This window comes from Chrysemys picta, chromosome 2 (genome assembly GCF_011386835.1).
Source record: "Chrysemys picta bellii isolate R12L10 chromosome 2, ASM1138683v2, whole genome shotgun sequence".
NCBI classification, from domain to species: Eukaryota; Metazoa; Chordata; order Testudines; family Emydidae; genus Chrysemys; species Chrysemys picta.
The window spans coordinates 60,302,972-60,329,617 of record NC_088792.1 but is presented as its reverse complement, the minus strand read 5'-3'; the positions used below and the strand labels follow the sequence as shown (position 1 = coordinate 60,329,617).

General features: G+C 43.1%; 2 protein-coding genes across 6 annotated transcripts in view; both read right to left on the bottom strand.

The window, feature by feature from the left end:
- LOC101931388 (ATP-dependent translocase ABCB1-like) overlaps window positions 1-2,658 on the bottom strand; it is a 432,036-nt gene extending 429,378 nt beyond the window's left edge. Inside the window, exon 1 of the mRNA XM_065583266.1 lies at window positions 2,576-2,658. The gene's annotated coding sequence lies outside the window, so the exon portion shown is untranslated. The remainder of the gene's footprint in view (window positions 1-2,575) is intronic.
- Window positions 1-2,710, bottom strand: part of LOC103307427 (ATP-dependent translocase ABCB1-like) — a 69,596-nt gene extending 66,886 nt beyond the window's left edge. For 4 of the 5 annotated variants that reach the window (XM_065583269.1, XM_065583271.1, XM_065583272.1 and 1 more), the window contains exon 1: window positions 2,576-2,710. The gene's annotated coding sequence lies outside the window, so the exon portion shown is untranslated. Of the gene's footprint in view, window positions 1-2,116; window positions 2,381-2,575 lie in introns of those variants that run through there. The other variant, XM_065583270.1, reaches the window with a different exon arrangement.
- Window positions 2,711-26,646: the final 23,936 nt, after the last annotated feature.

Sequence of the window (26,646 nt, the reverse complement as noted above, 5' to 3'; positions counted from 1 at the left end):
TCTCTAAGGATCAGTTCTGGATAAGTTTCTATTCAAAATCTGAATCAGTGATTGAGATAATGGCATAGAGAGTACAAGTATAAAGTTGGTGAATGATAACAAGCTGCACACATACTAAATGGGAAATGACTTCCTAGGAAGGACGACTGCGGAAAGGGGTCTGGGGGTCATAGTGGACCACAAGCTGGATATGAGTACTGTGAAAAGGGATGTATTCCAAAAAACAGACTATCATTCTGGGATATCCACTCTACTCTGAGCTGATTAGGTCTCAACTGTAGTAAAAATTGGAGAGAGTCCAGAGAAGGGGGAAAAAAATAAGGTCTAGAAAACATGACCTATGAGGGAAGTAGCATCTTTTTACAAAATAGGGTTACCATTTGTCTGGATTCCCCCGGACATGTCCGGCTTTTTGAGCTAAAAATAGCGTCCGGGGGGAATCTGTAAATGTCCAGATTCCCCCCCACCCCGCAGAGCGCGCGGGGCTAACAGGGCAGCCGGCCGGATGGTGCCACTTACATGGGGCTCCGACAGCCAGAGAAAGCCCCTCCTCCACTTCCCTCTCCTCTCCCCTGCAGCTGAGAGCACTCCCTCCCTCCCTGCATTCACAGATCGCCTCCGGCAGTCTGGAACTCCTCCCCCGCTCCTCCTCCACTGCTGCCCAGCCTGCCAGGACCTTCCTGAGCAAGCTTACAGAGACGTTAGGCGAAGGCCAACAATAAGGAGGCCAGGGGGTCGGAGAAGGGGCAGGGAGGTTTTGAATGGGGCAGTCAAGAGACTGGGGGTCGGGAGTTCGGGGGGGGGGCTTGGATAAGGTTTTGGGCAGTCAGGGTACAGGTAGGGGATAGGGTCCTGCGGGGCAGTTGTGGGGGGTCTTAGGAGGGGCAGTCAGGGGACAAGGAGCGGGAGGGGGGTTGGAAGTTCTGGGAGCGGGGCTGTCAAGGGGCAGGAGTGGGGAGAGGGAGCGGAGCAGTCAGGGGACAGGGAGCAGAGGGGTTTAGATGGGTTGGGAGTTCTGGGGGGGCTGTCAGGGGGTGGAGAGTAGTTGGATGGGGCATGGGAGTCCCAGGGCTCTGTCTGGGGGTGGGGGGTGGATAAGGGTTGGGGCAGTCAGCGTACAGGTAGGGGGTAGAGTCCTAGGGGGCCAGTTAGGATGGGGGGAGGGTCTCAGGAGGGGGCAGTCAGGGGACAAGAAGCAGGGAGGCTTAGGTAGGCGGTGGAGTCCTGGGGGGCAGTTAGGGGCAGGGGTCCCAGGAGGGGGCAGTCAGGGGACAAGGAGCAGGAGGAGGGTTGGTGGTTCTGAGGGGGGGAAGTGGGAGGGGCAGGGGCAGGGCTAGGGCAGGATGGGGGCGGGGCTAGGGCATGGCTCCTCCCATCCTCTTTTTTGCTTGTTGAAATATGGTAACCCTAGTGCTCACTCAGTTGTTGAAGAAAAACTGCTTTAGGTAAAACCAAACAAGTAAACAGAAGTCAGAATCCATCCCCTTTGATTCCACAACCGTTTGTTTGTGGTTTGTGAAGGGTTAAAATCCATGTGCATGTTACATAACAACCTGGTATATGGATTTGCAAGCTGTAGGCATTTGCTACATCAGGTAGCAGTTTACTACAATAGCAGTTTCTTATAATCCATTACCCAGGTCCGGCTCCAGGCACCAGCCGAGCAAGCTGGTGCTTGGGGCGGCAGATTGTTGGAGGCGGCATTCCGCCCAATCCTAGGGCAGCACGGCCGCTTCTTGTTTGTATGTTTGTTGCGCCGCTCTGGTGGCCCTGTAGAGGACGGCGGCGAGGAGGACGAGAGCGCCCTGCAGCAAGCCCGGCAGTCCGCGTCCTTCCCTCCCAGACTACCGGAGCGGCGCGGAGCCTCCCGGCAGGCAGCACACCGGTCGGGGCCGCGTGGTAGCGCCCCGCTGAAGCCCTGGCCGCCCCCCCTTTTCTCGTCCCCGCCCCCGCTAGCCAGGGCACGTCTGCACCTGCGCTTCTGCCGCGCCGCATTTTTTTTTTTTTTTTTGCTTGGGACAACCAAAAAGCCAATAGCAGTTTCTTATAATCCATTTCCTATCGGTAACTGCTACCAGTAGCACAGTCCTACCCAGAGCAGTTTAATACACTACACCTGTCTCGTCCCGGATAGGCTCGGACCCGGTGACTTTCACCTCCGCCCCCCGCAGTGGCCACGATCCCTTTGCTTTCAGTCCCAGCGGCCAGGGCTCCCTTGGTGCGTGTCACTCCGAGCTGCCATTGGCCATGGAGCGCGCAGCCCCCAGAGACGCGGCCCCGCTCCTGCCGGGGAAGGTGCCCCGCTGCCCGCGTGCGGCGGCCGGGGAGCGCCGCTGAGCCCCCGTGGGAGGAGAGCGAGGAGCGCGGAGCGGCTGGGCGGGGGCTTTGCTCGGACACGCCGCTGGCGCCAGAGCGGCTGGAGCTTCCCCATCGCTCAGCCCTGGGCCGACCCCAGGCGGCTCCTGCCCGGGGCGGGGGGTGTGACTGTGGGGGCAGCTCGGTAAAACCTGTCTCGGGGGATGGGAGAGATTCCGCAGCAGGAGACTGGCCCCGTCCCAGCGGTTCTGAGCCTCACCTGCCCGCTGCTCCCAGAGCGGCTGTGACTGCGCAGTGCCCACACCTGCCTTCACTCCCTAACCAAGGCAGAGTCCCGGGTGTGGTGTGTCCCAGACGCTGCTCTTCCTAAACCTCAGTGCCCGCGTTACCCTGCCCCTTATAAACAGCAGGCTGCTTCCCGCCGCCCAGTTTTCAGCTACCTTGTTTCCCTTCCTCCACGTACCGCAGGATCAGGTTTCAAGGTAATGCTCTGGGGCCCCATTTCCACATCTCCTATCAGTGATTCCTTCCCCACAGTTACCCCCCGCCCAAAAGAAGAAAACCATTTCTGGTGAGGACATTCCGCTGTGTTGACCAGAAATGGATAAAAGGACTAAAGCCTCCAATTGTGGTTCTTTCCTGCTTAAATGAGTTTAAATGTCTCCTAAAAAGTTCAGAGAGTTGATTCAAAAAAACATCCCAAAGCTCAGATTCTTCACCACACTTGTAGGGACGTCTATCAGTTACTATGGGAAAACTTATGCAGACCTTACAGTACCCTGTGGCTCCCCACCCCTTTCCACTGTGCAAAAACAAAATCCCATAATTATCTTCCCATCCATCTGGGTGCTGATATCATCCTCATCATGCTGGAATCTGAGTGCCCAAGGTTTTTGGAAAGTCAGGGAAACCAGTGGTAGTTTTGCCTGATTAAGATGTTCAGGCCTGGACCCTGGGTGATGATTCCTCTTTTCATTCCTCCCCCCTCCCCCCCCGCCCCAAGGTTCAGGGTAAAATGATACAATTGCCTTTGAAAGAAAAGGCAACGTTTCCCATCGCTTTCTTCACCTCCCCCACCACTACCTTTTACTTTCCATCTGGACTTCAATATTGCTCAAAACCCTACACCTCCAGTCTGTTTATTTCTAGGGCCCCACACTCTCATTACAATTACATTATTTTTTTAAGCTAGGCATTGTACAAAACACATTGCGACAGGGACTGATTCTTCCCAAGAGTTTATTAACTCCTTGGCTTCCATAGCTCAGATGTCTGTGTCTGTAGATTAGCAGGGGGGAAAAGGTGAGAAGCACAAATACATGATTGTCCCAAGCCCCAAACTGTGTTAATCCCATGGAGTCAATGGAATTTTTGTCATTTCAGTGGGAACAGGAACAACTCCTGCATCCGCACTAGGAGCGTTTTGCCGGTGTAGTATACTGGTATAGCTTTACAGGCAAAGACTTTTCAAGAGTAGACCTGGCCATAGGTTTAGTTGTGCTCATGGTTAAACTCAGATACCATAGCAATGAATGCCATATAATAATATAAGCAGAATTAAATAGGAAAGTCTTGACCAAAAGTTTGAAGATGCTAAGCACCTACAACTCTTATTTGAAATCTCGAGGAGTTGTTGGGTGCTTAGCACATCAGAAAATTAGGCCATTTTACTATTATAGTAGAACCTTGATTTTATGACCACCAATCTGACAAACAACCAGTTACAGGAATCATTTCTTCCCCCCTCCCCCCCCCCCGACTGGGGGGAGGAAGTAGAAAATCACAGCATGAATGTGATCCGATGAAGAACAAGTTGACATCCCTTCACATTTTGAGGCCTTCTTCAGTGTGTTGGAAAATGTTTTGCTGTGGTTTGAAGGACAAGAAGAAAGTGATGCAGTGCACCATGCTGCAACTCACACTGTACCTACTGTCAGTTCGAGATATTCAATTTTATGAACTTTTCAATGTTATGAACTCCTCAGTCCCCAATTAGTTTGTAAAACAGAGGTTCTGCTCTTTTTGTGTGTAGATGCCCCAGCCAGGACTGGAGCCATATTGTGCTAAGCATTGTAAATACACGTTGTTCAGCATTATCAAAATGCTTTTCCCCGCAAAATAAAATGTTGTCAAGGTTGACACAGTCCCACAGAAAGTTTAGATTTTGATGAAATGGCATTTTATGATGGGAAAATGTTCTACCTGAAATTTTTTGACCAGCTGTTATGTTAATAAGCAACTTTAAAAAATAAAAAACAGGGAAGCAAAGGGAAAGTGAGAGAAGTAGAAAGGGAAGAATTGGCAAATAATTCCTGCAGTAACCCAGTGAGATATAAGGGCCCCACTTATCACTTGGTAGAAGACCAGGGAAAGTCAAAGCAAATTGCATTATTTTTTTAAACCTCCTTTATAATTAAAAGATGACCACAATTATTTAAAAGTTGAACAGAACTGATAGTAGTGGACTGAAATAAATGCATTGGTAACTAGAACGGACATAAGCTTATAAATACAGCTTCAGTATTTAACTGTTGTGGAAGAAACAAACTTTATTTTTAGGTTGGAAGCAATAAAATTAGAGACAGCCTTATTTAGGACATGCAATTGTAAAGGAAGAACGTAGCTGACAGAGAGCATTTTTGTTTTAGTTTTTTTAAAGTACAAGCAATATTACACAAGCATTTATACATTTTAGTGGCATGTATTAATTAAAAACATTTGTAGTTTGCTAATGTTATGTTTTGCTTATTTTTGTATTTTGTATTTTTGTTTTTAAACATTGCTATTTTAAGGCTGGGTTACATTGATTATTTTGCTGTTTTTATTTTCTTTTGACGTGAGCTTTGCTTTTATAGGTTCTGCGATATTAGGCTAAGACTTAGCTTAATATTTGCTTTGGTTTTGATACTTACCCCTTTTTTTTTTTTGCTTTTATACTCCCCCTTTTGTGCTTTTTTTAGCATAACTAACATTTTTAAAATTTTAATTGCATTAAGCTTTGTATTTTTGTTTTTAGCTTAGGAGGATTAGAATTAGCCTTATAAATTTTAACTGGATATAACAATAATGCATGATTAGTATGAACATGAAAGGCATTTTTGTTATTACATTTATTACAACAACAATGACATATTTTTAGACTAAATAAAAGCAATACACCCATTAGTGTTTTTATTGTAATAATATGCTTCGGTTGTCTTACTGCCTTAGTTATATAGCACATTACATTATAATTAGTACATAAAGTAAACACTTTATAGGCTGTATGAAAAGCATGTTTTTTTATTTAATATATATTTTGAAGCACATGGATTTGACCCTGCAAGTTAGAAATTTTTTGAACCTTTGGTAAGAGTAAGCGCAAATTTTGTAATTGGTTAGATATTAAAGTAGTTCAATTAAAAGAATTTGATACCTACGGTTTGATTTTAGGACTTGTTTGCAGGCCAATAAATAATGTGATTTTTTGCGGTTATGGTAAAATTTTTTAGATATTATGGTGAATTATTTAATTTTACATGCATTTTTTTTATGGGCTTGGCAGGATTTGGTATGTGGGAGCCTACACCTCTCCTATCGGCCCATATGCTTGGAAGGAGCACTGCGAGTACTTGCACATTTATTTTGAAAATTTTTAAGTATGTTTTTATGGCCACAAATTAGGTGGCATTTTTGAAGTACTAGTAAGGGCCGTGGGCCACGCTTGCTGCTTGAGATTATTTTGAATGGCCATTAGTTGGTCATTTAGGAAATTTTGAATTTTTGAACATGCTAGATTTTATTGCAATTTTTTTTGCCTTAGTGATTTTTAATATTTTTGTTAACAGCTTTTGGGTTATTAAACTAAGGGCAGAAATAACATGTAATTTACCAACTGTAGCTTGCACTTGGGTTCGCTGTCCTTTAGTAATAAGACCAGTGGCTTTTTTTAGTTGCTTTAATTTTTTATTATGTTGTTGGCCCTTAAGAATATTTCAAATTGCTGCTGCACTATTTGCACCATTTTATACGTGGTTAGCTAAGCCTTTTTTTTTTTTTTAGAGGAGACCTGGGCTTTTTGCTGTGCTAGCCAAATAGCAGCCCCTTTGAGCAATTTAGATACATGAAAGTCATTTGAAAGCTGTGTAGGGGCACGGTAAATTTTACAGTTTTTAATGTGGCATTAATTATCGTTATTTGATATTTTAGTATATTTTTGGGGGGATAGCATTATATTATATTTATTGTTTAAATATTTTTAGGTACTTTTGAGAGGCATTAACATTAATAGCATAGGAAGGGGTATTTTGTAATATGGTACAGGTTAAATTATTAGTTACTGGGATTATTTTAGTACATGTAAAATTTTTAGTAGCAGAACATACTCTTTGAGTATGAGTTTGATTATTTATTATTTGGGTAACCAAAACAATAAGGACTTTTTTTTATATACTATAGACTTTTTGTTTGGCCATTCTATTAACCCCATTATAAAACTTTAATTTTAAATTTTTGAAGCTTATTTGTAGTGATGTTATATATTTTTATTTGTTTTGATTAGTTTTTTTTTTCTATTTAATTGTTTGCTTATATGGGATATTTTGAACGTTAAAAATAATTTTTATAAACAGTATTTAAATAAATTATCAATGTGTGAAGGCTTTGGCCATTGGGTTTTATTAGATATATGGCATTGTTTGTATTTGAATGTATTACAGGGGTAATAGTGTAATGGAGGAGATGGCGGGAGTAGTGGCAACAAGGTGCCTTTGGTATTTGTTATTTAAAATTTAATTAGGGAGGGCAATACATGCTGAAGGTACTTATTTAAAAACACAGGCCGCAGCCTGTAGAATAAACCCCAAAATTTAATTACTACTACATTCCTAAGCATGGGTTTTACAAGGGTTTTTTTTTGCCACTGTATAATTTTTTTTTTTATTAGGGTTAGTTAATAATATTTTTTGTAGTTGGGAATTTTTGGACTTTGGCAATTTTAGCGGAGCGAGTATTTTTTTTTTTTTAAAGCAGTTGTGGCTTAGCATTATAAAGGGGAGAGGTCACCAGCACATTACCCTGTAGTGCTTTGGTTTTTGTAGCAAATACTGAATTCAGGTTAGCATTGTCAGTGGACAAGGGAGAGGTTACTAGCACATTACCTTGTTTTTCTCTTTTGCTGTTTAGAAGGAAAAGAAATACTAGAAGGAGAGACAGGCTGATTAATAGTAGGAGTGGAATTATTTTGAGGCGGAGGGTTATTTTTTTTGCAGTGAGAAACATGGGTCCAGGCAGTTAATTTTTGGCACTTTACAGTGGTGTTGGTAGTTAGCAGGACTTGGTAAGGGCCTTTTTAGCGTGGCGCCAAAGCAGTTTTTTGTTGGTGGACCTTTACATAGATCCAATTTTTTGGTTTTAAGGAGTGGCAGGGCTGCTAGGGTTTTTGGTTAGCGCTTTTTTTATTTCTGAGAAAAGAAACCTAACACATTTTATTAATGCTTGTCAGTCTTTTGCAGATTTTACAGCTGCTTGGGCATATTTAAGACCCCCCCCCCCCTTTTTTTTTTGTTAGCCAATTTTTAGCTGTGAGCAGCGTCTTTGAATAGGGACAGCATTTTATTTTTGGACCAAGCTTGCTAGCTATGGTTTTTTGTTTTTTGGTTTTTTTTGGGGGGGGGGGGGGGGTTGGTTTTTTGGTTTTGGGGGGGAAACTTTTTGTTTGTTTGTTGTGGGGGTTGGCTTTTTTTAATTTATAGGAAATTTTTACTACAGTGCATCGGGTTTTGTTCTCTCCCCCCCTTTTTTTTTTAACCTGAGGGCATCATCACAACCCCTTAGTCCGGACTGAAACACTTGTGTGCTTTTTTGAGGGCGTTACCCCAACCCCTCAACTCAATAGGCTGACCTAAGCCACACATTGGCTTACCCTGGGGCAACAACACATTTCCCAGTCCCGCATACGCATATTACTGACCTTACATGGGGCAACCAATTCCCCAACACTGTTCTGCGTCTGATCTTGTTGCATAAGCAAAAGTTCGCATGGCGTGAGCCCAAAGGGACAGACGGCCCCACAGGTCAGTCCTCCTCCGACACCCCAGCAGAGATTTCAAAAGGTCTCTTGACGCCTGGGGTTCGAAGGAGAATGGTCTGTAGTAGTGGTCACTGCCTCAGCCGGGCGTAGCCATCTGAGTCACACAGCACCAAATATTGTGGAAGAAACAAACTTTACTTTTAGGTTGGAAGCAATAAAATTAGAGACAGCTTTATTTAGGACATGCAATTGCAAGGGAAGAACACAGCTGACAGAGAGCATCTTTGCCTTAGTTTTTTTAAAGTACAAGCAATATTACACAAGCATTTATACATTTTAGTAGCATGCATTAATTTAACACATTTGCAGTTTGTTTATGTTATGTTTTGCTTTTTTTAATTTTTGTTTTTAATTATTGCTATTTTAAGGCTGGATCACACTGACTATTTTGCTGTTTTTACTTGCTTTTGATGTGAGCCCTGCTTTTACAGGCTCCACAATATTAGGCTAAGACTTAGCGTAACAGATGCTTTGTTTTTGATACTTAAATGGCAACTTAAACTTTTTTTTTTTTTTTTTTTTTTTTGCTTTTACACTGTCATGTCAACACTATAGTTTACAATCATGTCTCTGTAGTATTTTGGGCCATTACTGTAGAATACCGTAGACTGTTTTGTTTATGATTTAAGGAAGGTGTGCGCTTTGGAAGGAAGAATGCCGTTTCCCTTTGTAGGTGTTCTATTTTATCAAACCACTCAATTAATTTTAAAAATCATCTTTGGTTAGAAATAGAAAATCTTCAGGCCCAAATGTCAGACTTTGAGGCCAGAAGCGACAACCGGATCATCTAGTCTGACCTGCTGTATATCACAGGCCACCAACACCCAGGCATTAAACCCAACAACTGAAATTAGACCAAAATATTAAATCCCTCAGGAGATTAAACTGTCACAGGCAGAGAATAGGAGGCGCGGAGGTGCACCAGGCATGGCAAGGAATTGAGTTAATAAGATATACCCTGATGATTCTAACACAAGAACTGCACCACATGCTGCAGAGGAAGGCAACCCCCTCCCGCCACCAGCTCACTGCCAATCTGACCTGGGGAAGATGCCTTCCCCAACTCCACATATGGTGGTCAGTTAGACCCTGAGCACGTGAGCAAGAGCCAGCTGGCTAAGCACATAAGAAAATTCTCAGTAACACCTGAGAGCCGGGCCCACCTCATCCAGTGTCCCATCTCCAGCCATGGCCATCTCTGATGCTTTAGAGGAAGGAGATAAACACCAGAATACAATGCGGGGCTGGAGAAAATCCCTGCAGGTGACCAGCTGAAGCCCTTAAGCATGATATTTTAGGAACATAAAACATGAACCAGAAGGGACGCTCAGGGCTGTGAAGCCAGCTCCCCGAACCAACCACATCATATAATCCCACTCATTAATTTGTTCAGCTCTCTCTTAAAATTAAGTTGCTTGTCCCAGAAACTCCTATTGTGAGGCTGTTCCAGAACTTCACTGTATTTGATTGCCCTTCCGAGAGGCAGCTGCTAATGGGAAGGGCCTAATCACTACAGTGCAGCATCAGTCAAGTTGAGTTAACTAGCATCACCCCTAACTGATTAGACTGGAGAGTGGTATCTGCTTAAAGGAAATACTGGTTACAGCTGGACTATACCCACTATAGCATTCATAACAAACAAGCTACACTTTGTTTTCCTGAGGTGATTGAGCTGAAAATACCCCAATGTGTGGCAACTCTCACATTCATATATCTGCATGTGGCAATGGTAAAATAATAGATACCATTTTCGGCTTACCACCCCCACCCCTGATATAGTAGGCAAAGACCAGGAAGATAGAATTCCTTTCTTGGGTGCCTCTCCCAGCAGTACCCAGACCTGGTTGGTGTTGGACAACTGTTACAGAGTTAAGAGTTTGGTGGCTAAATCCTTCCTTCAGTTACAACCATGCAACCCGTGTGGGGTTAAAGTTGTGTAACTGAGGGCAGAATTTAGCCCATTGTACCAATTCTAGTTGATAGTGTAAGCTACTACATTTTAAATAGAGACATAATTAGTACTCCATCACCACCACAACCAACAAAAAATCCTTCTGCTCCAATATTTGTTAAAAATCAGGAGCTGGTGTGGAAACTGAAGGCACAACACTCTGAAGTTTCCTAGGTCACCTCCACAATCTCAACATTCCCCACTGTCACAGGCACCTTCCCTAGTTCTAGGGCATTATTGTGAAACATAAAACACAACATTTATTATGACATTTATAGTCTGGAGGTAGCACCTCAAGGCCCCAACACAGTCAATTCTTATTAAATAAACTAAAATTTATTAAAAAAATAAAGAGAGAGTATGGTTAAAAGATCAATATACATACAGGCATGAATTCAATTCATTGAGGTGCAGATTCATAGCAGAGATGGTGAGCTTTGTAGTTGCAAAGAGTTCTTTCAGAAATAGTTCATAGGTTATAGTCCGATGTCCAAATATCATATTCAGGGCGTACCAGCATAACTGGGATCTTGGTCTTGCGACTCAAAATTCTCCTGATGAAGTCCAAGTAGATCTGAAATGACAGACTCAAGACCCAAAGATCTTTTATACAATTTCATGTCTTTTGACAAGTTAGAGTTCCTCAGGGAACAAAAGGTAATTAGGATGACTTTGAAGGAGGTCCATCACTGGTACTTAGCTATACAAATTAACATAAGGCCATTTGCTTGTTCCTCCTCCATTCACAGTACATTTCAAAGAGAGATGAATACCAAGATATCCCATGTTTACAATTCATTTAAATGATAGGATGTTCTTTTGACCTCTGAATTATCAGAATACAGCATAGACAGGGACTGTTGATTACATTGTCAACCCTGCTCATACATATGTAAACACACAAAATCACAAACATTATCTCCCCACATGTCTTTTGAGGGTTATTTATTATGCAGGATATTTAACCCTTTCTAGCCATGCGCCACAGCACCTATATCCCCACCCCAGAGAAAAAAGTGTTCCAATTTTTCACATTTGTTATCTGGTTACACTAGCTTCAAGACCTTTTCATCCAGGGGGATCCCAGTATACAATCCAAGCGTGTTTAAGATGTCCTTATGTGCATCATGAATCTCACAATCATGTCACTGAATCAAATTGCTGCCTTGCCAAAAGTGGCAAGAATGGAATGGATTTCTATTTTCTGTGACGATGTATACGGGCATTGACTTTCAGTCAGTGTCTAATATTTAATCTAGATAGTGGAATGGCAGAATAAGAGGCTAAAAATTATAGTACTTGGCATTTACAGAACACCTTTCATCAGAAGCTCTCATACTGTTCAAATACAGGGGTGGTAAATTTAACTCAGACATACCTAAGAAACCCAAAGGAAATGTAAAAATAAATTCACTATCTTGGTAATCCTTATGGGTACTTACTGGCTGTGTTATTCTCTTTGGAGGACAAATGCCTGGGAGGTCACCTGGCGTGGGGAATCGCGGGGCGACGGGAGATGAGAGCACGGGTCTGTGATCAGGGCCGAACGACAAACAAAGTTACAGAGCCCAGCACCTGGTGAGGGCGGGGCAGCAAAGAGTCTCTGGCTCAGGCCTGCACTCAGGCTGTGCAGCAAAACAGTCGAGCCTCCTAACTGTAGCAGAGGGACAACAAGTGCAGGCTTCTTGCCTAAGAGAGCGGGAGACTGCCACCGCGGATTGGGGTGGCAGGGGGGACGCACGTCCATCCACTCCCCTGCGTCCCAGCAGGGCCCTAGCAGTGCCAGAATGGTCTGCCACTGGGTCACCGGGGATCCTGAGCGCACCACACTGACTCACTTGCTGACACTGTTGCAGCCAGACAGGGGTCGGCTACCTCTGGGCCACTTCTTAACTCTCCCTCAGGGCGTACCTGGCTCTGTAGAGGGTTGTCCATGTTGTCGGGGAAGAGGGCCTCTGTCAGGGCTTGCAGCTCCTCCGTGTTTGAGTCTCTAAATGGCCCTGACCAGTCCTCTGATTCCTCAGGGTCTGTGGCAGCCTCCCAGCTTGGGAGCTTGCAGGAAGCCGCTGGCGCCTCCGGCAGCTGGGCCCCAACTGAGTTTTCCGGCCCGACTTTTGTACTTCCTGTCCCGCCCACTGACTTCCGGCTGGAGGGTTGAGTGTGGCGTGGCTCTGCCCACCAGGGTTCAGTGAGGGGCCCCTCCCCCTCCGGGTCTGTGGGCGGCCAATCTGCCTCACTACAGTCAGTCAGTTGAAAGTGATATGTTTTTGTTTTTGTTTTAGGTGCAAGACTTCCACTTCAGAAAATTCTTTTTAAATCTAATAACAGCTGTATTTGCACTGCCAAGGACCTCCTGCAGAGACTGAATAATTTTTGAAAAATTAAGAACCTCAGCAAAAAGGAATAGATCTTCACATTTTGAACAGTGCTTCAGAAGAACTGCAAAATTAAAGCAGGAATTTATCTAGTTCCTTGGAATTAGTAGCAAGCAATACTCCTGCTTCTGAAGAAATGAGATCATCTGAAAGCAAATGGAAGGAGTTATGTGAGGAAGCTGAACACATAGCCGAGGAACCTGAAATTGCCTTTTCCCCTCAGGCAGTAGCAAAACTTGACCTCAGCACTGCAAACCAGCAAGGCCACAAAGAACAAACAAAATATACTCCAAGCTGGCACAGCTCTTTGTTTCTTGCACACAGGATCAGTCGTCTGCATATGATGTTCTGAAGAGCAGTCAACAATATATAAAAACCGGTTTCTGCTATCCTGTACTGGATGAATTCTTGCTAAGCTTGTCAGATGATTCACCTCTAACTCTAGTTAGCTGTCTGATTTTTTTACATTTTATCCTTCAAAAAGATCCATGAGTTTATAGAGGCCTATGTAGCTCCTGGGCCCTTGCTCAAAGTTGGGCTCCCTCCCCCGCCCCTGCAAAATCTGAAATGTCACCGCTACAGCAGATTGCCACTTCAGTAAAGATTGCTTAGAATGGAGTTAATAATGCTGACACTGCCACAGTCTGTAAAGTTGTATTCTAGTCTACAATCCGGAATATTGATAAAATACATGTTCTGAAAAAGAACTAATTTGACAACAGTTAACCACATATGAACAAAAACACTATACTTCCACTACAGTCAATTCAATTTTTAATCTTTCTTTTAATCACTTTTATTCCAGAATATTACTGCACATCCAAAATAGAGTAACTATTCCAGAATAAGGTGATTTTTATTCTGGAATGCAGTGTTCACGTAGGGAACTGTTCTGGAATACCTATCGCAGAACAGCTTATTCCCATCAATTACTCCAAGCTGACAAACAAGCCCTAAGGCAAACTGAGTAAGGGTTGCACAACCAGGTGCTTAATGATCATCCTTGAAATAGTAACACATGATGCACTTGCACTTCCCTTTGTGGTGTATGTTTCATATAATATCAATATTTTTATTGTAAATGACGGTGAATGAGACCATTGACTGTGGTATTTAAAAAAGAAAATAGAAGTGGGTAGAGACCTTAGAAGTCATTCTTGAAAGCTTGGGTTTCTTTGAATGAATCAGCCCCAAAATAATGATGAAAGTCCAAAATAGAAAGAATAAGAGGAGCATTCACAAAATCTCATTGAAAAATGGCTCAGGACTGTATTATTCTTAGTTCTTTTGGATTCTACCATACACCCAATAAGGGAGGCACAATTGGGACAAAATACTTATGTCTTTTATTGTTACATATCCAGGTCCATTTCTACTGCAGTGCCCCAGAATTCAACATTCAAAGACATCACAGCTACCAGTACTTCTAAGGTTGCAAAAGAATGGATCCACCTTGCAGATGCTAAGGTAAGATGAAGGTTTTTAAAAATATATTTTTAAAACCTATTATTTGCATCTGGATATTTTTCTTCATATATCAAAACATGTTTTAAAAATCTGACACTGGTGTACAGCAGAGAGTAGCAGCTCTAAAAGTGTGGTGACTGTCTATTTGCACTCTACAATTTGCAAGGTGAATTGACATTCAGAGAAGTCACTTGGTTTATTCAGTCAATGCTCCCACGCATTCAAAGAGATTATTAAAAATTCCCAAACCTGTTAAACATTTGTTAATTTTATTGTTTTGTTGGTTTGTTATAAACTTAATTTTAAGAACAAGGAATTTAACTATAAGCGGTCTGACTCAGCTCCCATTGAAATCTATGTTCCAACTCCGATGCTGAAAGATCAGTCCTTTAGGCTTTGTCTATAAAGCCACTTATGTTGACCTAACGAGGTTAGTGTCTACACTACAGCCTTGCTCCCGCTGATGTAAGTTCCCTACTACACCAACACAATAACTACACCTCCAGGAGAGGCATAGGGCTTATGTTGTTGTAGTTAGGGCAAGGCAGTGTCTGTGTAGACACTGCTCCTTATGTCAACTGTTGGCTGTCAGTCTTGTCAATTTCATAGTTCCTCTGGAGCCATGAAATTGACAAGAAAGTCAGCTCCTGGCTCCCCAGCTGGGTGGCTGGTCTCTGCTCCAAGTCAGGCTGCCACCCAGGGTCCCAGCTTGGGCTGCCGCCCAGGCTCCCCACTGGAGCCCTGCTGCCCCATGAGGTCCTGGCTGCTTGTTCCCAGCTGGGAGCATGGTAACCAGACTCTGGGTGTGGATCTCCCTGGCAGAAGTGAGAAGCCCGGGCGCTCAGCCCCCCACAATGTCAGTCTTCAGTTGGTGGAAGCACTCCTGGTGAGGACATGCACCTTTGACAGAAGGAAGGTAGTGAGGACATCAGCCAACACAGTAATTACTGCAGTGGCTGTAAGTCAACGTAACATAGATATGCTTAAGATTGTAGTGTAGATAGGCCTTTAATTTCCTAGGTAAAGCTTAACTTATCCTGTTATGACCATTTATTGCGGGAGTCAACAAACAACAGATGTTTTTATGTATTGTGCCTATGATGTCCTGTAATAACTAACCACAAAAGGATATAGGTGGAGAAGAGAGAGCCTTAACTCTGAATTTCCCTGATTTTTTTTTTTTTTTGGTTTGGATCACAGTATTAAAGGGAATCAGCAATGTTTTTCTATTAAATCCCATATAGATATTTATAAAGAAAGCCATAAAAATAAAAAGTAATGTTCAAACTTGTTTTCTCCTTCAACATTAATTTCAATGGGAAAATCACTCTACTTTGAACATTGATTTCAGGGAAGTTTCAAAATGTATTTAATAGTGGTGGGGTTTTTTTGGTCGGTAAATTATTGTTTCTTTATATTTGAAATGACACTTCCTTTTCATAGCGAATGTACAATAACATTTTCAAAAATATTTTAACCAGGTGTAATCCAATATGCAGCATAATCCACAAATTCATTCAATAATAATTAGAACTTATTTTTTTAACTGCAAAATTTACCCCAAAAATTGCAATATATTTGTTATAAAAGTAGCTTCCTAGCATGAAATATTTAAACCCCTTAATACAGATTTGAATAGAACACGGTCTTACAGACTACATGGTGATATAACATTAATATCAACCAGACACGTGTCCATACATTCAACTAAACTAAACTGAGTCCTCCCTACAGAAACCAGGACTGTTCATGTGAGAGACAAGTCAGATTTGAACAACGTTAATGTTTAATGTAATATGTATTTAGTATTCTGTAAATACATTAGGAGTAAGAGGAACACAAAGGAAAGTTTTCAGAGTAGCAGCCGTGTTAGTCTGTATCCGCAGAAAGAACAGGAGTACTTGTGGCACCTTAGAGACTAACAAATTTATTAGAGCATAAGCTTTCGTGGACTACAGCCCACTTCCGAAGAAGGTGCCACAAGGACTCCTGTTCTTTTTACAAAGGAAAGTGTAGGTCCACTGCTAAGCAGGGAAGGAGAGTTAATAAGAGATGACATCAAGAAGCCTTGATGAGTTTAATGCCTGTTTTGTTTCAGTCTTCACTAAAAAGGGTAACTGTGACCAGAGGCTTAGCACAATTAATATTAACAACCTGGGGAAGGAACGCAAGCCAGAATAGTGAAAGAAAAGGTTAAACAATATTTAAAGAGGTTAGATGTATTCAAGTCAGCAGGGCCTAATGAAATTCACCCTAAGATATACTTAAGGGACTAATTGAAGCAATCTAGGAACCCTGAGCAATGTCTTCAAGAACTCATGGACGATGGGTGAGTTCCCAGAGGGCTGGAGAGGGCAAACCTAGTGCCTATCTCTAAAAGGGGAACAAAGAGGACCTGAAGAATTACAGATCAGTGACCCTAACTTTGATAGCTAGAAAAATACTGGAACAAAGTATTTAACAATCACTTTGTAAGCACCTGGAAGATAATAGGGTGATAAGTAATAGTCTGCATGGATTTGCTAAGAGAACAATTATATCAGGCCAACCTAATTTTCATTTTTGACAAGATTACTGGCCTACTGAATGGGGATGAAGCAATAAATATAGTTTATCTTGATTATAGTAAGGCTTTTGACACTGTCCCATATGACAGTCTCATAAGCAAACTAGGGAAATGTGGGCTATATGACACTACTATAAGGCAGGTGCAGAATTGATTGAAAAACCAAACTCAACAAGTAATTATCAGTGGTTCACAGTCAAACTGAGAGGATTTATCTAACACATGAGAGGATTTATCTGTACTGGGGTCAGTACAATTCAACATTTTAGATAACTACATGGATAATGGAATGGAGAGTATGCTTATAACACTTGTGAATAACACCAAGATGAGAAGGGTTGCAAGCACTTTGAAGGACAAGATAAGAATTCAAAACAACCTTGACAAATTGGAGAACAGGTCTGAAATCAACAAGATGAAATTCAATAGACAAGTGGAAAGTAACTTACGAAGGAAAAATCAAATACACAACTCCACAATGTAAAGACAGCCATACTACGGAAAAGGATCTGAGAGTTATAGTGGATCACAAATTGAATATGAGTCAACAATGCCTTGCAGTTAGGAAAAAGGCTAATCCCATTCTAGGGTGTATTAACAAGAGTGTCATATGTAAGACATACTTCCGCTCTACGTGGCTTTGGTGAGGCCTCATCTGGAGCATAGTGTCCAGGCTTGAGTGCTACACTGTACGAAATATGTGCACAAATCGGAGAGAGTTTTGTCACCAGAGGAGGGCAACAAAAATAATAAAAGGTTTAGGAGACCTGACCCTGAGAAAATGTTAAAAAGTTAGGTTTATTTACTCTTGAGAAAAGAAGACTGAGGTGGGACCTGGTAACAGTTTTCAGATATATTAAAGACTGTTATAAAGAGGACGGTCATCAGTTGTTCTCCATGTCCACTGAAGGTAGGACAAGAAGTAACGGGCTTAATCTGCAGCAAGGGAGATTTAGGTTAGATATTAGGACAAACTTTCTAACTATAAGGATAGTTAAATATTGGAATAGGTTACCAAAGGAGGTTGTCGAATCCCTGCCATTGGATGTTTTTAAGAACAGGTTGGACTAACACCTGTCAGGGATGGTCTAGATCAGGGGTCTCAAACACGCGGCCCGCGGGGCTCTTGCATGTGGCCTGCCAAGCTCCCTGTGCCCCCCCCCCCCCGCCTACCCACGGGATTGCCCCCTATGGCGCTGCGAGCCCCGAAGCAGCTGGCAGCACGCCCCTTTGAGCTGAGGCGGGAGGGGGAAGGAGGCAGAGGGCCCCTCGCAGCTCCCATGGGCCGGGAACAGGGAACTACAGCCAATGGGAGCTTTGTGGGAGGTACCTAGAGCAAGAGCAGTGCACGCATGGAACCCTGAGCCTCCTCCCTCCCCCAGGGCTGCAGGGATATGGTTCCAGCTGCTTCCTGGAATGGAGCGGTGTGGGGTCGGGGGCCAGGGCAGGCAGGCAGGGAGCATGCCCTGGCCCTGGTGTGAGCCGCTGCCACCCCGGAGCTGCTCTAGGTAAGCAGCGCTGGGCTGGAGCTTGTACCCTGCACCCCTCCTGCACCCCAACTCCCTGCCCTGAGCCCCCTGCCACATCCACACCCCTCCTGCACCCCAGCCCCTGCCCTGAGCCCCCTGCCACATCCCACACCCCTCCTGCACCCCAACCCCCTGCCCTGAGCCCCCTGCCACATCCCACACCCCAACTCCCTGCCCTGAACCACTTGCCACATCCCACACCCCAACTCCCTGCCCTGAGCTCCCTGCCACATGCCACACCCCTCCTGCACCCAAACCCCCTGCCCTGAGCCCCTTGCCACATCCCACACCCCTCCTGCACCCCAATCCCTGCCCTGAGCCCCCCTGCCACATCCCACACCCCTCCTGCACCCCAAGTCCCTGCCCTGAGCCCCCTGCTGTATCCCGCACCCCTCCTGCACTCCCTGTTTTGAGCCACCTGCCTCACCCCTCACCCTCTTGCACCCCACCCACCAACACCCTGCCCTGAGACCTCTGCTGCTCCCTGCACACCAACTGCACCTCAACTCCCTGCCCTGAGCCCCCGCTGCACCCTGCACCCTTTCTGCACCCCTGGGCGCAGCGTTGGGTTAGGGACTTCAGGGAAAGGGTTGGAATGGGGCAGGGAAGGGGTGGGAAGAGGTGGGGCAGGGACAGGGCCTAATGGAAGGGGTGGAGTGAGGGCGGGGCCAGAGGCAGGGACGGGGGGGTGTCAGTGATGCGGCCCTCGGTTCAATGCACTAGTCCTCATGTGGCCCTCATGGTCATTTGAGTTTGAGACCCCTGGTCTAGGTATACTTGGTCCTGTCTTTTCACAGGAGATCAGCCTAGATGACCTCTCAAGGTCCTTTCCAGCCCTATGTTTTATGATCCTATATGACGCAAATCCCACAATGGGAAAGTGTAAACAGGAAGTTAAAATGGAACTCTATATGAAACCTTAAATATGTCATTTGCTACTGTATCTGTGTAGCCTCAAGGCTTGAATTTACATCTACTGGAGCTTGCCTCTGAATCTTTAAAGTAATATTGGTCTGCCTTCAAAAAATAATTTGTTAGAGAGATTAAATGATAAAGAGAGAAATGGTCTGTTTGTGTTCGCTGTGTCCACATTTGCCCATTGGAAGATCTCTGTATGGCTTTCAGGAACTCAGAAGTCAACCAAAATTTATTTTAATTTGAAAGACTAATTATTTCCAAAACAATGCAATGAAGAGAGGGTTAAAATTGTACACTTATAGAGAGGTATATTTCTACACCTCAGTAAAAATAATGCTATACCCCAGAAGACTCTTTCAACTAGTCTCTATTGATTTCCAATTGAGGACCAATAGCTCCAGGGATTTGGAGATATCAATAGACCTGTTACTCTGTTTCAAATCTCAGGTGACAACTGTAAGCAGCAGTTGGTGATCAGCTGCACAGGCGCCAACTTTCCTTGGCGCCGGTGGGTGCTTGCGCCCCCAGCCCCGCCCTGACTCCGCCCCCTCCCTAACCCTAATGGACCACTCCCCAAATACCCACCCTGGCCCCACCTCTTCCCTGAGTGTGCTGTGTTCCTCCTCCTCCCCCCTCCCTCACAAAGCTTGCCGCGCGAAACAGCTGTTTCACGGCGCAAGTGCTGGGAGGGAGGTGGGGAGAAGCAGGACGCGGCGGCGCGCTCAGGGAGGAGGTGGAGGTGAGCTGGTGTGTGGGGAACAGGCCTGGGAGCTGCCGGTGGGTGCAGAGCAACCACCAATTTTTCCCCATGGGTGCTCCAGCCCCGGAGCACCCACGAAGTCAGCGCCTATGATCGGCTGTGACTACTAGAGACTATGGATGGTTTAGTGACTAGGAACTCTACGTGGAACTTAGAAGACCTGGGTTCAAGTCCCTGCTCTGTTACAGACTTCCTATGTGATCTTGGGCAAGGCACTTGGCCTCCGTGTTGCAGGTCCTCACTTATAAAATGCAGATAATAACACTTCCCTACCTCACAGAGGTTGTGACGCTAAGCACTGCAATATTTACACACTGATGTAATAACCTTTGAACAAAGTATGTCTTGTCAGATATCATTTGAAAACTAATTAATCCTGATCATTAACATTCTTGTGTGATGTATGTATGCAATGTGTATTAAGAGTTATGAATATATGCTGGAATTATTATTAAAGTGTGACAGGGGAGTTTACAACAAGACAGCAGAGGGAGGAGATGGCAGGAAACAGAACAATTTGTATTTCAGCAAACACAATTGAGGGAAGAAAGAGCATGTACTTCCATGTTGCCTTCCTCACAACTTGAACAAACTTCACTTTGAGGGGTAACCTTCAGAAGAATCTATTTGAAAGGTTTGCGTGTGTATAAACATAGGCGGTTGAACCTGAAGTAATAAGCAATTGAATCAATGGATTGTAAAAAATATTACTGTATTATAAGAGTGTATAGACCAAGGTCTTTTCTGAAAGCTAATGACACACTAGTGATAATATCATTATGAAATGTGTGTATTACCACTATCTGAGGACATATGGATACTTAATGATGTTATGTTTTAAATTCTGCAGGCAAACAGGGAGAAACAGGTTCCCTCCCATACAGGAGAGGAGGCAACTATTTACCTGTCTCCTGTGTAAATTAAGCATAATGGAATCAAAACAATGGAAACTCCAGTTACATACAGGGGGCTGGGAAGCTCATAGGAAGCAAAGAACAACATCAGGTCATCCTGCCTCTTGAAATAAAATTCATTGAACTTTGGAAGATATGAGCATAGACAGAAGGGTTCTTTGGCATCCATCGCTAGACAAACAAGGGAACCGAGCTCTTCCAAGCTAAGAAAGATGGGTCCTTCAACCAAGGGTCGGGAGGGGGTGAAGTCTTTGGAACTGAATAAAGATGTGAAACCTGATTTGGTAAAGATCTTTCAGCCTAAGAAGACAAGGAAAGCCAGCACCTTGTACCTTTGTGGAAGGTCCTAACTGGAGGAATGTCAGCCATGGCTGGGAAAAAGAATGAGAAACCGTCTTGAACAAAGCCTGTAACTTGCTAGATTAAGGTTTAGACTTTTAAAAGCATGTTTTCACTTTGATTTGCTGGTAACCATTTCTAACTTTATTCCTTTTAGTTGGCATCACTTAACCTATGTCCTATTGTTAATAAAATGTGTTCTATTTTCATTATAAACCAACTCCATGGTGTGTTAACTGGAGTAAGTACACCCTTCTCTTTAAAGTTAATAGGCTGTGATATGCTTTTGGGTCTTTAGAGGAACAAATGGACCTTTTTATTTCTCTGAACTCTCCAGGAGAGGTCTGGATAATAGAGAACACACTGTTTTGGGAAAATTCAGGACCAGGAGTATTTTTTTGGGAAGTTTTTTTGGGAAACTCCCCTGCGGTCATCTTTCTGGTTGTAACCAAGGCTGCTGGGAGTCTGAATGGGGCTGTGGTATAGTAGACAGGGTGCTGGGGTCAGAACTGCAGAGTTAGGATTGCCTAGCGCACAGACCTGCACGTTTGTAGGCTGGTTGTGAGCATCCCAAGATGGGATCTAAGTAGCAAAGCATTGTAAGGTACCCAGGGTTGTAGACCCATGGTGACAACCTCTCTCTGTTCAGCATAGCACCCCCAGATTCCACCTCAGAGGTGTTGTGAAGATAAATACATTAAAGTTTGTGAAGCAATCAGGTACTGTGGTAATGTGGGTCCTGTAAGTATCTTAGACTAGATAGACTATTGCGATTAATAATGTAAAATAACTTGCCTCTACGGCTACCTTGTACTTCCCTGTTTGTCTATTTAGTCATCTGGTGTATACTGTCAGACTGCGCTCTCTGGGGCAGGGACTCTGTTTTATTTGTTAGTACAATGGAGCCCTCATCCCTCTCAGAGGTCCATAGTCTTTACCATATAGAAATAGTAAATAATAACAGGAACCAATTAAAATTTTTCTAGTAGGTCATTGGACTACAGGAGTCTATACGTGGCTCATTTAATGGGGTTAATTTAGCCTCAGATCTCCAGTGAGGTAGCAATACTTTTTGAATGGGGAAACTGAAGCACAGAGATTAATGGCTTGCCAAGAAAGTCAGTGGCGGAAAATGAAATTGAACGCAGATCTCCTGTTTATCAGTCCTGCAGTCACAATGCTATCTGTCCTTCCTGCCATTCATATCAGTAAGCATTTGATATATTATGCCTGGAATAGACAGTGAGAGATTGGGGTGTGAGGCTCCTCCCATTATAAGGTCCTGCCCTGTACATGTTCCTATTAAAGTCAATGGCAATTTGAGGTATGCAGGGAATGCATATTTGGGATGATAAAGATGCACAGTTTGACCACTGTATAATAGGAGCTTTGCTATTAAATCTCACAAGGTCTCTGGTCAGTGTTACACTTCCCAAAAAAAGTTACAGTTAAAATTCAGATGTTGAAACTGTTCATAACACAGGCACAGTGGAACTGAACTGAAAGGAGGTGACACATCATGCTTTCCACCCCATCAAATGCCATGTATAGACTCCAGTAGTTCAATGACCTACTAGACTGAGATAGAGACGATTGGAGATGCTAAGATAAGAGAAACTTCCTTATTGTTCTTAGCGTTTGGATTTTGTGAGCAATACACAACATAGCAGTAGTCCCTTTCTCACCTTCACTCAGCTTATTTTTTTAAATGTTTCCCTAACATTGACTTTATATGACATGCAGCACAGTTTTTCAGTGTCCTTTTGGTGTGTCAGATATACTGTCCTCGGCTTTATCAAAACTACCTTATCTTACCAACCACTTCCAGAAATCAAAAGCACTATCTGAATTTCTCTCAAATGTTGCCTTGAGTATTTATAGGTTCATTCTAAATATTTTCAGCAGATAAAAAACCCATCCACTGGGAATTGGTGGGTTGAAGGACCCACCTTTCTTAGCTTGCAAGAGCTCAGTTCCATTGTGTGTCTAGTGATGGATGCCAAAGATGGTTTCTGTGTATGCTCATATCTTCCAAAGTTCAATGGGAAGGGGGATAGCTCAGTGGTTTGAGCATTGGCCTGCTAAACCCAGGATTGTGCGCTCAATCCTTGAGGGGTCCCTTTAGGGATCTAGGGCAAAAATCTGTCTGGGGATTGGTCCTGCTTTGAGCAGGGGGTTGGACTAGATGATCTCCTGAGGTCCCTTCCAACCCGGATATTCTATGATTCGATGAACCTATACCTGGAGGTAACGCAGGAGAACAGAGATTGCATGGGGAAGTGGCTGGCCTCTGTACTCAGAATAAACATCCACTGAATAGAGGTTTGGCCATATGGATAAGAGGACAGCTTTATAATAATGCAGAAGGTGATATAGCAAACCAGGAGCACAAGATCATTAACCCCTGGTGAATAAGGTAGAGGTTGATCCTCATTGCTGAGTAAAGTAACAAAGTTGGAGAATCTATACATTCTATTAGATCTTTTGTGTGTGGACATATACTAATAGAAAATATAACATGAGCCCTCCTTACACCATCTTAGAACTTCTTGTTATTACTTAGTTTACAAATCAGGATATTTCTCTTCCCCACTGGCAGCATCCTAACATTTTTACTAACTGATGTAATTTCATCCAAATAATTTCTATAATTTCATGATAAGGGCCAACACCATGTGCTAGGCATTTTAGATATTTAGCCTGAGAAATTGATCTGGGCAATTTCCAGTGGAGGAATGTGGAAACCTGAAGGGGTGGGGAAACCAAGATTTTTTTATTTCAAATTTTGGAAAATGGTCTGATTTCTTAAACAAAAACCCTCCAAAATAACTGGAATTCTGGCTTTTCCACCTAATCAAAACCAGAATCTATTTTCTAAGCAAAACATGAACATTTCTGGACATTCAAAATTTATTTCAGACTGTAAAATCAGTTGGCATGGAAATTGGAACATTTCTAACCTCTCAGATTTCCCTGTGAAAATACCTCTTTTGTGGAAAAAAATTAAGTTACTGTCTCACAAAATGACCTAGAACAAAATAATATGAAATTTTACACAAGAACCCTCATATCTTTCTTTAGTATCTAGTTGCTAGAAGGACAAGGTTTATTATTTTTAAATCTGCTTTATCAAAGTCTCTCTCTACTCCTCTCCCTGAAGCTCTGATGCCCAGAAATGGTGGATCCAGGATACCTCCACTGAACCTTTGTCTCCCACTCTTTTAATTTGCTGTTTCCTATTGTCACTCCAATCTATCTGCCAAAGTTTCCATCTGCTTTGGAAGTACAGCACTTGGAATTTTTCCCATTGATGTGATATTTCAGTGAGACTTTTCCAAGTGACATTAAGTTCCTTTCCCAAAATGTCTAAGTGTCTTGTGTCTGTGTTTCTTGTAGTTTCCAGGGTCTACCCTAGCAGAGCCGTCAAACCACTTGACTATCAAAACACCTCAGAAGTGATGAGATTTCTAGACAGTAAGTGCTGCTGGCTAAGTTAAACAAGACCAGAAAGATCAAAGATTGATACATTTAGTTTCCTTCCTTTTAAAAATTACTTTTGATAAGCACAGAGACTTCATCAGTTCCTTTTCAGACAACACATTTTTCTCTTCACAGGCATCCAAGATTCAATATTTTTTTAAAAAGTATATATTTCGTGGCTAAAAAGAAAATCGACAAGTTTTCTGACTTGAATTCAAGAACTCCACTTCATCCACTGGAGTTACAATCCAATTCAATATCTTATCAATAAATTTCATCCCTAACATAGTGCCACCACACACACCTCAATTCCCCCGGTACATAATAATCATAGAATCATAGGAATGGAAGGGACCTCCAGAGCTCATTTAGTCCAGTCCCCTGCACTCATGACAGGACTAAGTATTATCTAAACCATCCCTGGCAGGTGTTTGTCTAACCTGCTCTTAAAAATCTCCACTGAGGGAGACTCCACAACCTCCCCAGGCAATTTATTCTACTGCTTAACCACCCAACAGGAAGTTTTTCCTAATGTCCAACCTAAATTGCCCTTGTGCAATTTAAGCCCATTTCTTCTTGTCCTATCCTGAGGTTAAGGAGAACAATTTTCCTCCCTTCTTGTAACAACCTTTTATGTACTTGAAAACTGTTATGTCCTTCCCCCCGCCCATTCTTTTCTTCTCCAGATTAAACAAACCCAGTTTTTTCAATCTTCCCTCATAGGTCATATTTTCTAGACCTTTAATCATTTTTGTTGCTCTTCTCTGGACTACCTCCAATTTGTCCACATCTTTCCTGAAAAGAATACTTTCCTGGATACAATACTCCAGTTCCTAATCAGCATGGAGTAGAGCTGAAGAGTTACTTCTCGTGTCTTGCTTACAACACTCCTACTAGTACAACCCAGAATTATGTTTGCTTTTTTTGCATCAGTGTTACACTGTTGGCTCCTATTTAGCTTGCAATTCACTATGACCCTCATATCTCTTTCCACAGTACTCCTTCCGAGCCAGTCATTTCCGATTTTGTATGTGTGCAACTAATTGTTCCTTCCTAAGTGGAGTACTTTGCACTTGTCCCTATTGAATTTCATCCTATTTATTTCAGACCATTTCTCCAGTTTGTCCAGATCATTTTGAATTATAATCCTCTCCTCCAAAGCACTTGCAACCCCTCCCAGCTTGGTATCATCCGCAAACTTTATAAGTGTACTCTCTATGCCATTATCTAAATCACTGATGAAGCTACTGAACAGAACCGGACTCAGAACTGATCACTGCAGGACCCCACTCATTATGCCCTTCCAGCTTCACTGTGAACCACTGATAACTACTCTCTGGGAACGATTTTGCAACCAGTTATGCACCCACCTTATAGTAGCTCCATCTAGGTCATGCAAGACAGTATCAAACACTCAAGTCAAGGTATACTACATTTACCTCTTACCCCCTAGCCACACGACTTGTTACCCTGTCAAAGAAATCTGTTTAGTTGGTTTGACACAATTTCCATGCTGATTGGTACATATCACCCTTTATTTTCTAGGTGTTTGCAAATTGATTGCTTAATTATTTGCTCTATCATCTTTCTGGGTACTGAAGTGGACTGGTCTGTAATTCCCCGGGCTGTCCTTATTTCTTTTTTTATAGATTGCACAATATTTGCCCTTTTCCAATCCTCTAGAATCTCTCCCGTCTTCCATGACTTTTCAAAGATAATCGCGAATATCTCTGATATCTCCTCAGTCAGCTCCTTGAGTATTCTAGGGTGTATTTCATCGGGGCCTTGTGACTTGGAGACATCTAACTTGTCTCAGTAATTTTTAACTTGTTCTCTCCCTATTTTAGCCTCTGATCCTACCTCATTTTCACTGGCATTCACTATGTTAGATGTCCCATCGTTACTAACCTTTTTGGTGAAAACCGAAACAAAAAGAGTCATTTAGCACTCCTGCCATTTCC